Source organism: Pteronotus mesoamericanus, unplaced genomic scaffold (assembly GCF_021234165.1).
Source record: "Pteronotus mesoamericanus isolate MK-2021 breed Mesoamerican mustached bat unplaced genomic scaffold, CSHL_Meso_final contig_182, whole genome shotgun sequence".
NCBI lineage: Eukaryota > Metazoa > Chordata > Mammalia > Chiroptera > Mormoopidae > Pteronotus > Pteronotus mesoamericanus.
This window is the reverse complement of record NW_026555078.1, coordinates 19,876,350-19,890,112: the sequence shown is the minus strand read 5'-3', so window position 1 is coordinate 19,890,112 and position 13,763 is coordinate 19,876,350. Positions and strand designations below refer to the sequence as shown.

Here is a 13,763-nt window from a genome sequence, read left to right as displayed (position 1 = left end):
GTAGCCACCTATGTAAGTTTGCTTGCTCACTAAACCCGCTACCTACCAGCGTAGAGTGAGTGGTCTGCCTCTTTCTTAGGCCTCTCTTTGCCTTTTGTGTAGCCACGTTTGCCTTCCGCGAATCAATGCATTTTTGTTCAAAAGCGGATTTCTGGGTCCCATCACTAGAAATTTCAATTTAACAGGTCTGAAATGGGGTTCAAGAATCTTTATTACTGTTTTAATAAATACCCTAGACGATATAGACATTGTGGCCTTCAAGCCACCCTTTGAGAAAGACCCTTTTCTAAAATGTATAACCAGGAAATTTATTTTCTTTCAGGATTTAGTGGGCGGCAACATTGATCTTTTGCTATTAGGCTGTCTTACAGACATGTACATATATTTTCTATCTATTTACCTATCTAAATTAGAAATAATTTTACACCATCACTTCTAATTGCAAGCAACATCACTGGTTTTATTCTAATTTTTCCCCTTTCTATAGCTGTAATTCTCTTCTCCAACTATGTGAAAGCTGCCTCCCAATATCTTTAATATAATTACTTGTTTGCTAAGTTTCCTAGTATGTAAATCAATTTGTTGGCCATGGCAACAAAAAGTGTGGCTTCTCTTTGTTAAGTTATGTTTATCATTAGATATAACATATAAAAATATAATTATGAAAATTATATATAAAAATATATACATGTGTATGTGTGTATTACATACACATATGTATATATGTATAAAATATTTTATGATATCAAAAATTAAATGAAATGCTTTCCATATATGTATAAGAAAGTATGTAATGTATATTAGAAATACCATAAAATACATAAAATATATCAATATAAGTAAATATATATATCTATATATCTGACTTGATATCTTTTTCCCCAGTTCTGTTACAATATTTTTGACATATAACATCAAGTTTAAGGTATACTATGTGATGATTTGACAGACATATACAAGGCGGGGGACCCAAAAACCCCCAGAATTTATTAAAAAATGTGTATTTATTCTTATATGTTTAAACTTCCGTCAAACTCTCTATTTGATGCAATACACCTATTGAGTTGTTTAGATGTTTTTCCCACTGCTCAAAACAGTTTTTGAACTCATTGATTTTGATGCCTTTTAGTGCTTCTGCCATTTTTTGTTTCACCTTTTCCACATTGGCAAAATATTTCCCTTTGAGGATTTCATCCGGGGAAACAAAAGCCACTCCAGGGCAAAATTGAGTGAATAGGGAGGGAGGGGCATGGGGGGTCACACTGGTTTTGTCCTGCTCAATACTCAGCATGGTGTGGGGAGCTGTCCTCATAAATGACCTGTCATGAAATGGACAAACAGTTGGAAGTGTCTTCAAAAAAATTAGCTGAAGCTGAAAGCAGCCTCTCACAGCAATGCCAGCTGATGCACTGATGCAGATAGGTACCTAGAACACTCACCTTCCAGGGGAATCCTGTATTGCAAGGGGCCTGCCCTCCTGAAGATATTCTGGGTTTTTGGGGTCTCCCCTCATATACTGCAAAAACCATTACTACTATAAGGTTAGTTAAGAATACTTCATCCCCTCACGTAATTACCATTTGTGTGCGTGTGGTTAACATTTAAGATTTACTTTTCATCCATTTCTAGTGCTTAGCAGAGGGTCTAACATAGGGCAGATATTACTGTCTATTACTGTCTATTGGGTGAAAGAACTAATACACTAATTCATCAATAGAATGGAGGGAAGAGAGATGTATGTAGGAAAGGAGACCTTAAATTTCAACCTCTGGACCCACATGGGTGAAAACAGTCCAAGTCTTCCATCCTTAGAAGCCTTTAGGTATTTTATTACAAGAGCCCCCGCTCCCAATATAATTCAAGAATAAATCTTTAATTTATTGTTGACAGTGATAACATTGATATTGCACACCAATCCTGTGTTTACCAGTTGGCACCACCAATCTTATTTTAACTTTCCGGGTCTTAAATATCAAATTTCAAAGTTCCCACATTAAAGAATGTCATCAATTCAAGTTACCCTTTATTTTCTGTCTTCAACTTTTCTCAAGAATATCTGCAGAGCTCATTTTTCTCTAAAGTTCTTTTATAGTGTTTCAAATAAATAATCACAAAACGCTCGAAGTACGGAGTGTGTAGTGAATGTTGAATCAATAAAAATGATGAGGTTAGTAACAATATCCCTGACGACTGCGGTGGCCCGTTTTAATTTAGAGGGCGCCAGCTACACACGTCAGAGAGATTCAAAGACGATCGTGTAAACCACTCTGAACCAGGAATCCCTAAGACAAACCTGACGCCAATGAAGTTTCCAGACGCACCCGGTTCTTGGAATTGACGGAAGGAGCTTCTGTATCGCTGAGCCAATCTGCCAGTTTTCTTGGCGGCAGCTAAAGCGTCAGGAATTTCTAGGTGTTCTGTTCCTACCGACAGATCGCCGTCTGCACCTTCCGCGGCGCTGGGAACAGGTGAGCCGGGAGTTGGTGCGGCCTAGCGGAGGGGCTCAGGTGCTTCGGCCCCGCCCCGCCCCGCCCCTCCCCGCCCGAGACGCTCGGTCCCCGTGCAGGTGCCGGCGCCTAGGTGCGCGCGGCACGGGCTGCAGCTCCACTCCACACCCGACAGCGGGCGCCGCTGCAGCGGCTCCGAGCGGCCGAGCTGAGCCGCTTCGCGAGTTGGGGCAGCTCCGGAGCTCGGCCCTACCCGGCGGCGAGAGCTCCGCCCGGGCGCCGGCTTCCCACAGCTGCGGGAGCGGGCGGGCGCTGAGGGGGCAGACCGCCTTCCGCGGACCCCGCCAGTTTGGGGCGGGGAGTGGCGGGCGAAGGGCGAGCGCCGGGGAGGGCGGAGAGCGGGGCCGGCCACGAGCGCTCCGGAGACAGCCGAGCGTCCCGCGCCCCGGCACCATGCGACCCGCCGCGCCTCCTCGCCGGCCCGGGGCTACGCTCTCCGCCCGCTGAGCCCCCGCGCTCGCCGCCCCGGAAACTCGCAAAAAACGAGGCGAGGCGTTGGAGAGCCGCGAAGAGACTGACCCAGACGTCCCCTCCGCCCCTAAAGAGGCTGCGGATCCCCGTTTTCTGGGCTTCTTTAGCTTTACCATGAACCTGGTGCAAGCTTGGCTTTAGGACAAATTCGGAAACCGGAGGGGGGAGTCAAGGCAATTCTTTGGTTGCTAAGGTAATTGTAGTTGTGACAACAATGGGCAAGACACTAGTGGGGGAAAAGGTGCTTTAAAACGGCATGCCCCCCACCCCACCCCCCAGTTCCTCTGTGTTGATGTCATTTCGTCGCCCGGCTGTAGGTGCTGGGCTGTTTCGGATGCGTGACAGGTGTCGGGCGTGCGTGTGTGCAGTTGGGACTGTAGAGGCACGAGCTTACGTAAGCGGCACGGCGAGCTGGCGTGCGGACTCGTGTGGGATGGGTGCAGGTCTGCGCGGCAACCGCGTCCCCGGGCTCCGAGGGGTGAGCACTCACCGGCTGGGGCCAGCGTGCGGCCGGGGCGTGCTTTTCGAGACTTCGTCTGCCCGTGATTTGGGGATCGCAGGTAGGGCAGTTGTACTTCCAAAGCAGACTGTAATTAACTTTTCCTCCGAATCGGCTCGCCCGTTTGTGCTTTGGAGGAAGAGAAAGCGAGGCGCACGGGTGGGTGTCCAGGTCTGGTTTGGGGGAACTGCCGCAGGAAAGGGAGCCGAGGTATTCCTCCCGAGAGGATGACCACTGAGCTGGTTGACCGCCTTTACAGTCCCTGCGAGGCTGCGGAGAAAGGGGCCCAGAGAGATAGGGAAAGTGACCCAGAAAATTTAATTTTGCTCAGAATGCAAGCTGCTGTGTTTTTGAAAAAATATGATGGAGTAGGGAAGAATATTATTTCTTTCTCTCTCGTTGAGAGGTGTGGCATTTCCATGTTACAAAATGAAGATATTTTGGATCTTATCATTGGATTGGAATTGTTCCCTCGGCATTGACTAGTGCTTAGGAACTGGATCTGCAGGTAATTTCTAATCAATATCTTTTAGCAGCCCCGAAGTAAAATTGCCAAATAAGCAGTAGTAGGTAAAGCCTAACATTGGGACTGTTTCCTTACTAGAGGGGGATGACAAGGGGAAGAATAAGAAGTGGGCTTGTAAGTGTCCACATGAGGTGAGAAACTGAGCTACAAGTGTGTGTGTTCTGTCAAAAAGTGGTAGACAAAAGGTAACTGTTAGGTTTAGCTTAATATGTTAAATAAGGCTTTTATAGATTAATTTTCATAGGCAGTTAGGTATTTATTTGAAGCAGGCACTGGGGAGTTGGTGAGGAACTTTGTGTGTGTTCTATGTTCTTTATGTTATTTATTCTTATTCTTATTAGTTTATTAATTTTGCAATGGATGGGACTATGCCGTGGAACAAAGTTAAGTTGAGGACTGAGGGGAATTTAACATTCTTTGGAGATACACCCTTGTAAGCAAAAGCTGGCGTGCTGAACAGAGAAAACCTAGAGGATAGATTTCTTTCCTAGTTCTCTGATATTATTGTCAAGCTAAATCGTTGTGTACATATGTAAACATTGTGGTATACATATATATTCCTGCCCTCCAATAACTTGTCCTTTCTTGAAAGTGTCTGTAAATTCTAGAAATGTCAGCTACTGTGAGGTATTTTGATGATGTAGGTAGCCACTGGTGTTTCCTTTTTCATATTCATTACATTGGTTCTTCACTTTTCTGTCTCCTTTAAGAAACTTAAATTAACATTCACTGATATATTCCTGAGAGTTTTAGTAAAACAATGCTAGCTTTCCTCAAGCAGCAAATTTTTCTTATCAAGTGAAACATTACAATAGTGCTTTTATGGCAGAAATGTCTCTTTAAATGAGACAGTTATTTATTTATAAATGATTTGTGGAATAAGATAGCCAACATAGATACTTTTTAAATGAACAAACATTTCTTGTGAAAGAAAAGACATTTTTTAAAATTCAAGTACAGTTGACATACAATTTTATACTAGTTTCAGGTGTCCAACATCATGATTCGACATTTGTACATACCGTGCTATGATCAAAAAGCATAATTACCCACTGAAAGGATGTTTAGGACAATAAAATTTGCCAGTAATTTTGGATGTCTGCTTGTCCACAGGGACAGAATTTTATGTGAAAGTAGGATGATTCTGTTTCTTATTTCTCTGATATTCTCCCCTGCATTTTATCTCCTGGATGCCTTAGACTTTGCCAGGAACTGCTGAACATTCTGTTTTGTGCCAGGGGTTAAATGTCAGGGAGATATGAGTAAGGAGCTCTGTGTCACATCAACATTTTTCAAAAGAGATGCCCTCTGAGATCTCAGTGCCGGGATTAATTTTCCTTTTGCCTCACAGTTAGCTTGTCTTAATTCATAATGCTTTGAACCTAGGAAAGCATTTAACCTCTTCATTTTTAGTGCCAGCTGGAAGGAATATATTTACCAAATTTCATCTTCATTGTAACATATGGCATGATATAAATAATTACTACACACACACTGTCCTGCTATATGGAGAGAAATAGAATTACGAAATAAACCTTCATGTTCAGTTATATGGATGTAACATGTCAAAGAAACAGTTTTACTTTTTTTTTTTAATTACCAAAGAAATATATAAGCATTGGGAAATGGTCAGGAAACTACAAAGAAAAAAAAGATTACTTGTAATTCTCCCACAGATGGTGAACCACTGTTGACATTTTTGCATACTATATATTCTTCCAGACTTTATTGTGATCACATTATTCATTGGATTTTTACCCCCACCCCTGAGCTCATCCCCAAAGTTCAGATGTCAGTGGAATTTGGATATGTGTTAAAGGTTTGGAAGATTACTGCTAGTTTTCTGAATGGTTTTGATAGATAAGATTTTAATTTTTGTTACTGGTCCTTATTTTCAGAGAGTAGTTTCTCTGTTTATCTGTTTTCTTTGAAAAGCAAGATTGGCACTCTGAGTCAGTAATGCTTGGGGTTCCCCATAAGATTCAGGGATGAAAGCATCAAAAAGGAAATAGAACATTGGCAATTCTGGGCAGGAGACCCTAGTTTTGATTTCAACCCCTTCACCAACTCCCCATGTGGCCTTTGGCCTCTGGGTCTCTGCTTCCTCAAAGAACAAATGACAGTTTCAGATTTAGCTCAATAAGCTAACAGGATATTTGTTGTTTTGATGTTTGATGAGGGTAATTTTTGTTTGAAGTGGACTTTTTTAAACACAGATGACTGGGGGCAGGGGGGTCCCCCCAGAGCTTCTGCTCAGTTGGTCTGGAGTGGGGCCTGAAAGTGTACATTTCTAACAAGTCCCCAGATGATGTTGACTTTGCTGGTCTGGGGACCGCACAGAGAACTACGGATCAGCTCTTTGGGGGCAGGACACTTTCACTTTTCTTTGCATCCCCCTCCTCCATGCCCAGCAATGTACCTGCCTGCTGGTAGGCCCTCAGTAAGCACTGATTGAGTCAATATCAGTATCTCTATGCGGGGGAAGACTTTCTGAAGTGGTTGAGAGAAGAGAGAGAATCATCTAGAATTTGGAACTATTAAAGTCTGTAACGCAAGTAGTGATCAGTCATAAAATGAAGTTCTTCAAACTGCAAGAAAAGCAAAAATGCTGACAACTAGGTGGTTAAAATAAACATTAAACCTAATGTGTTACACTAAATAACAACTCAGTACATGCTTGAGATGTGACAAACCACAAAGCTTATCAAATACTTCACTGTTGCCTCCCTGAGGTAATTTATTTTCTGCCACATCTATATCCCAGTAAAGGGAGAGGGAGGAAATTCGCTATTAATTACTCTAACTACCAAAGCAGCAGCTAAAGAAAGCAAGAGTCCAGACACCACCCCGTATACCTCCTACACACACACACACACACACACACACACACACACACACACCCACACACACACACACACACACACCCCCCCAAACCAAATTACTCTAACTACCAAAGCAGCAGCTAAAGAAAGCAAGAGTCCAGACACCACCCCCTATACCTCCTACACACACACAACGCCCCCCCCCACCCCGAAAGCAGAGCAATGCTCACCAGACCACCACAACCATTCTATGAGGTTGGTCACTAAGGAAATGAGCAGAGGGCATTGAGGGGGTGCATTTTATAGCTAGGAGAGCCCAGGAAGCTGAAATACCCTTCTCTTGGTCATCCTTGTATGGCTACTTTGTGTTTAGAAAATGAATCCTTCCTTTCTATTTAGGTGTTAGAAACACAGGGTTCAGCCATTTTTATGTATGGCAACCTTTAAAAAATGTATAAATACAGGGCCTAGCACAAATAATGCCTTTTTTATTACATAAAAATCTTTTATTACAAAATCATAAGCATGTAATTCTGTAACATAACAATATCACACTCAAGCACACCATACAATATTTTCGGTGAAATGTTCAAATTGCTGTCCATTTCGTGCCAGGCATTCACATACCCTACCAGCCACACTCAGTGGTGTTACTTCTGCCGGACCCTGCATTTGAATATGAACCAAGTAGCTGCTCAAGTAATGGAGGCTACTCAAATGAGTTGTGGTGGAGACTAGCTGTCTTGGCTTTTCTAAACACTTAGATAAAACCATCAAAGGAAAAGCCACCTTTAAGTTCCCTTATTCACTAGTGTCTGTCCTACCCAAGAGGCTATTTTCTTGCCCAGGGGGAGGTGCACATTAAACAAAGCCTTCTGAGATGAATGTTCTGCGTGAATGGGAGCTAGTGGTAACATCCCCTCGGAAATACTCAAGGTGCCTGTGTCACACTGAGATCTGGCCGGCCCGAAGCTGTGACAGAGAGCTGTGATCAATAGCTCTTCAAGTAGACCAACAGGCCCTTTAAACCCTCTTAATTGTTCTGAACCTCAATTCCCTCATCTGTAAATAGGAATAAAAAATATATCCCTTGAGTGTGTGTGGCTATGAGGAGAAAATAGTACACTGTGCAGTGTACTGGGCAGAGGAGGCATAGTAACTCGAGGAGAAGGACCCTGTCACACTGCACTATTTTCTGGTAATATTAATAATCAGTTGTTGGTTTGCAACCTCAGGAATTCCCTAGGTGAAATCTGAAACCGGCTCCTATACACGCAGGGCAAAGAAAGTGGCAGACCACTCCAGATTTGTAGGCGGCAGGTGTAATAAGGGGACATGCATACGGGGCTTGGGCAACTGTAAGAGTAGATTTCCACTCTTGCCCCCTAGAATCTTAAAAGAGATGCCTCGGTTGCAGGTCTGGTTCCTGGTTGGGATGTGTGCCAGAGGCAACCGATCGATGTTTCTCTCCCCTTCTCTAAAATCAATGAACATGTCCTCAGGTGAGGATAAAAAAATTTTTTTAAAGTGTATAGAGAGGCCTCATTAGGGTTCAGTCACATATACTGACCCAGTGGCTCAACAACACCTTATGTGTCAAGGCTGCATTCTTGAAAATGGCTCCTGCTGTGGAAACAAGGGGCAGAATGATCGTTCCAAGGACAGGGGAGGGACAAGGAGCCTCCAGTTGCTGGGATCCCTTTTTTGAGTTAACTGATGGTCACACCCTCTCGATGACTTCCTCCAAGAGAAATCTGTTGGGAAATAAGTATTTTGGGGTAATGGCTCCCCTCTTTTTTCCCCATCCATCCCACAGGGACTCCTAAGTCCCTGGGAGAATCCTGCTCCATAGTTGTAACATTGGACTCGAGGAGGCTTGTACAAAGCAAGTCGCCCAGGCACTCAGTGGAGAGGGTGGAGTGGGAAAGATCTTCCTTTGCGGTAGCCAAAGATGTGTGTGTTTCCTGGAGCCTCAAGGCCATTAGTCACTGGAAGGAAGAGAAGTGAAACATGGGGATGGCTGCTTCACTGATATCTCTTGTGCCAGACTGTGACCCACACCCGGAACAAGGCCATGTGCTGGTTTTTGTCCTGTACTCTTGGTATCTCTTACAGCTCTGGGCAAATGGTAGAAGAGGATAAATGTTTGCTGAGTTACTGACTTTCAGAGTGACAGCTATGGGTGGGTGAAAATGTGAAGAAGGGTGGACTAGTATTGGTGTAGATGCCTGGACTGCTTCAGGTGTGGGCGTATGTATGGACTGGTCTGCGTTCAAGTACATAGACAGGTACAAGTATGGATGCACGGACTGGTCTGAATGGTTGCATGGACTGGTGCAAGTGTGAGTGCAAGATGCAAATAGTTATAATCCCCATTCTTGTTTGCTTGATTTTGCTTGCTAGATCCACCTGAAATCCTGTTAATGTTTGTCTTTCCCATTGGGCTATGGTCTGTTTATTTTTTAACCATAATTTTATCCTGTCCCAGCACAAAGCCACATGCATAGTAAAATGCTTGGGAAAAAAATGGTTTCCTAAACAAAAAGTTGCCCAGCCTACAAAACTATGGATCTGTCATATAGCAATGGACTGACCTTATGAAATAATAACACTTGTAAAGCTTTTTGGAAATCAAAGCCTTTTAAGAAGAATTAGGTGGTTTCACTTATATTTTACAGATGAAGAAACCAAAGCTGAAACAGATGTTCAGTACTTGCCTGGTGTTAGATAGTTATTGAGTAGAGAAACCAAGATTTAAATTCAGCTCTTATTTGACCCCAAGTCCTGAGTGTCCCTGATATACAACTACGTGGCAAATAGATAGAAACTCTACCCTTGAGATAATCATTTCAGTTGTCTTGGAAATGATAGAAATAAACAGAAATGAACAATAAAGAATATTAAGTGAAAAGTGTGTGGAATTTTATAAGTCAGGTTACATAGCAAATAGATGACAAAGATAGTAAATACAGTTGAATTCAGAGAGATAACATTGTATAACCAATCAGATCTGGAAGAGACAGGCTTTGGGAAATAGGTAGAAATTTCATGGGTGAATAGAGGAATAACAGCAAGCTTTTCAGGTGAGAGGTATTGATAATAATTGGTTATTAAACCAATTATTGCTTGCTTTCAGAGTAAGAACCAAGTTTTCTTGAAGCATGAGACCCTCTGACCCATTTTGGATAGAGACACTTTCCTTTTTCTCTGAAAGTCCAGCAGCCACCCATGTGCTGATGAGTGGCATCAGGCCCTGGATCCCACGGCGGGGCAGCGTTAGGGCTGGGTGAGAGCTGTGTTAAAGCAAAGAGCGTGTGCTGCTCAGAAAGCCCTTTTGTTGCCATGCATTTGTAATCATTAGCAATTAAATCCAATTAGAAAAATGTCATGTAGATCTATACTGCCCAATCCAAACCAAACACTTGTTTGAGCTGACTGGGATTTTTCTGTTTGTGACCTCTGGGAGTAAGAACAGCTTTTAAAAATGTCCAGTGTATTTTTCTCTTAAGCTGCCCTGTAAATGCTACTATGTTCAGATTTCAAACCAAGCAAGAAGATGCCATTTTATTATTTTGCTGGCCATACATCCTAAAACAAAGACTAATTCAGCAGCTGGTCAAAACAGAAAGTATGCATTCACAAAGAATAAATGTATTGAACATATATATTCAAAATATATGTATATATATAAAATATATACTTTTTTTTTTTAGGGGAAGGCACTTTAACTTTCAGAATGGCAGGTAGTTTTGGGGCTTGGCGTCTAGTTTCTCCCTCTAGCCAGAGATGTGTGACATTGGACAAAGAAGCTTCACACCACTAATCTGCATACTCCCCTGGTGCAGAAGAGGGCTGAGAAACTGATTGCTTTAAGGGCATTACTAAAAGAGAGCGTGTTCCTGAAAATCTCTGGTTTAGTCAACTCTTAGTCTGGAGATAGTAGGGAGAGGGGCGGGGGTTCCTACCCCAGGTCACCCATTGGTGTAAGGCCTCCACTGCTCTTCCCTGCTCCTCGCCCTGCTTGTCCACATCGGTAGTAAGTCCAAAGTACTTTTCTAGATAATAATGATCAGATATGGTGTTGTCAAGGAGTTTAAAATTTTGTTGGGGGGAAAAGGAGAAACGGAATGTGGTAAGATAGGCACATATAGATGGAATGAGGGAGGGGTTACTTCCCACTGAGAGATTTCATTGAAGAGGTTCAATGGGTGAGTTGGACACTGGAGGACCAAATGGTTTTGGTGGCTAGAGTGTGTCTGAGGCACTTTAGTGTGAGTAATTGGACAGAGGTACAAAGAATTTTTAATATCTCCCACTGAGAGTCAAGTTCTTAAAAACTTTTCAGGCAGGAGAAGCCTGTTGATGAACTTAAAACTAAGGGGGAAACAGGGATACGTGAAATGTATGTTGCAAGCAAAACTGTTTAGTAAATATGTTTACTGAAAGAAAAAAAATGAGAAAATAAAGTTGATTATGGGCGGCATTTACCTCACCTTATGTTGATAATAGAGGGTGTGCCAAAATGAATTTCTAGTTACTTCTTACTGTTTTTCAGGATAGCATTCCCCTGCAGTGAAGTACTTTTGGTGGTTTTGCTATATTACATTCAGTGCACAATTCCCATGCAAATGGGCATTTCCCCCACTCTGCCAGGCTCTCTGTCCAAGCGTTCGATGCCTTTTAGACTTTCAGACTGAGAGGCTGACCACTGATGCCTGGATCTTCCTGTGGTTCAAGGGTAAAGTGGATAAACCTTGGGATACACTTTATATAACTTTCTTGGCATGACTGATTAGGAAGATCTCAGGTATCTCACCCCAAGCACAGAGTATTTAGCTTCATGTCAAAGCTGCTATCAATTTCAGGTTTTTATTTCTTTGGCTTCTTTTAGCTTTCAAAAGTGTCTCTGCAAAAACCATTTTCCTTGCCTGCCATTTACCTTACAACCATCTCCCCCACTTAAAAAATCTGTTTAATTCCCAGTTTCTTATATTTTCTAATTGTCCTTAACCAGAGCAATCAGTTAGCTCTCAAAAGTGTTTTTGGAAGTAGATTGGTTTAAGTTGCTTTGCTTACTGGGAATTTTTGGTCAGGAGAGTTTCCTGGGGTTGAGATTGGTAATGTTGTTAGTTATATGAAGATGAACGTGATTGACAAGACTAGAAATGCAAATTAGGGTCAGTCTATTGAGAGACTTTAGTGCCACATAAATGGTGATGATGATGATGATGATGGTGGTAGTTGTGGTGGTGGTGGTGGTGATTCAGGGCTGTCTTAGGTGTGGATAAAAAAAAAAAAGCAAAACTAAATAGTGCTTATTGAATTTTGAACTAAAGCAAAATTCAAACCAGCTGAAGAGGAAAGGAATTTATCTGACTCGTATCTGGAAATTCTGGCATGGCTGGATCCAGGGACTTAAATGATACCTCAGCACTCTTACTTGATACCTCATCATTTTGATTTCCCCCTTCCCTAGCACTAGAGAAAAAGTATATGGTCACTAATATCTCCACTGTTACATCCTTTCGAAACAGGGATGGGATATTTTTTATTACAGCATCATTATCTCAGTCTCTGAGAGGGACCCTAACTAGTCCTGATCAGAGCAGATGTCTACCTCGATCGAATAGTCTGCCCAGTGATACAGCATTTCTGTCCAGGATAGTTCATAGCCCCATCCTTCCCTATCAGGGGAACAAATTTGATAGCAAAAAATATACTGGGTCACCAGAAATGGTAACTGCATCCATCCTCTAAACTGGCTTTAGGTTTATTTTCTGGGCAGAGGAAAATTATTAAGAATAGACACAGAGTATTTCAACCACTCTGAAATATTTTATAAGAGTTGGAAGGCTTTTATTATCCAAAATAAAGCTTTTGGATAATAAGAGGCACTCCTTCAATGGCATGTTTCTAATCTCCCTTCACTTCTATACGAGCTTGCTCATTCAGTGATGATTGCTTCTGATCTGTGCACAGACATCAGGGTGAGCGTATGTAGTAGTGACAGACACAACCCCTGGCTCCTCCAGCATCCCTGTGACCACATGCCTGCAATTACATAATTTTTTGCATTGCCCTTTCTGAGATGGCTGAAGTGCCACCTTGCAAACCAGAGATGCGGTATCCTTCTTCCAAAATATTTGCACTATTCTTTTTTAAACATAGAATTCTATTGTACAACATATTTCAGAAAAGTACATGAATCATTGCTTAATGAATTTTAAATACTATATACATCCGTTCTTTCAGAATATTACCATTCTCTCAGAAACTACCTCATACACCCTCCCAGTAACTACACACTCCCTTTCCCCACTGTGACTACTAACCTGATTTCTATCACTGTATGTTCTTGTTTTTGAAATATATGAAGTACATATGGAGTTATATATATGTATGTACTCTTTTCTTGGAGCTTTTTATGGAAAACATTTTTTTGAGAAAGTCATCCATGTGGTGATGTATAGCAATAGTTTATTCATTTTATTGCAGTATAGCAATCCACTTTCTAATATTTCATAAACTCTCCATTCATATACTGTTGATGGGCATCTGGGACATTCCCGGTTTAGGGCTACTGTGAGTAACATTGCTGTAAGCTTTTGTATGTGTTTTTCGGTGCACATATAAATGCACTTTTGTTTTGTATGCACCCAAGACCAGATTGCTGGGACATGGAGTACATATGTTCAACCTTAGTAGACAGGTCCTTACAAAGAGTTTTCCCAAGCGGCATATCAATTTATACTCCTGTTATTAGTTGATAAGCGTTTCAATATCTCTACATACTTGTCAACACTTGGGATGGTCAAACTTTTCAATTTTAGCCATTATGGTGGGTGTGGAGTGGTGTCTCATTGTGGTTTCAGTTTGCCCTAGTAACTGGTAATTATGTGCCTTTTAAATTTTTTTCTGGTCATTTTAATTTAATTTTT

The 13,763-nt window shown here is 42.0% G+C and overlaps 1 protein-coding gene across 1 annotated transcript in view; it reads left to right on the top strand.

The window, feature by feature from the left end:
• Positions 1 to 3,093: 3,093 nt before the first annotated feature.
• RGS6 (regulator of G protein signaling 6) overlaps positions 3,094 to 13,763 on the top strand; it is a 456,413-nt gene continuing 445,743 nt past the window's right edge. The window contains exon 1 of the mRNA XM_054567333.1: positions 3,094 to 3,171. The gene's annotated coding sequence lies outside the window, so the exon portion shown is untranslated. The remainder of the gene's footprint in view (positions 3,172 to 13,763) is intronic.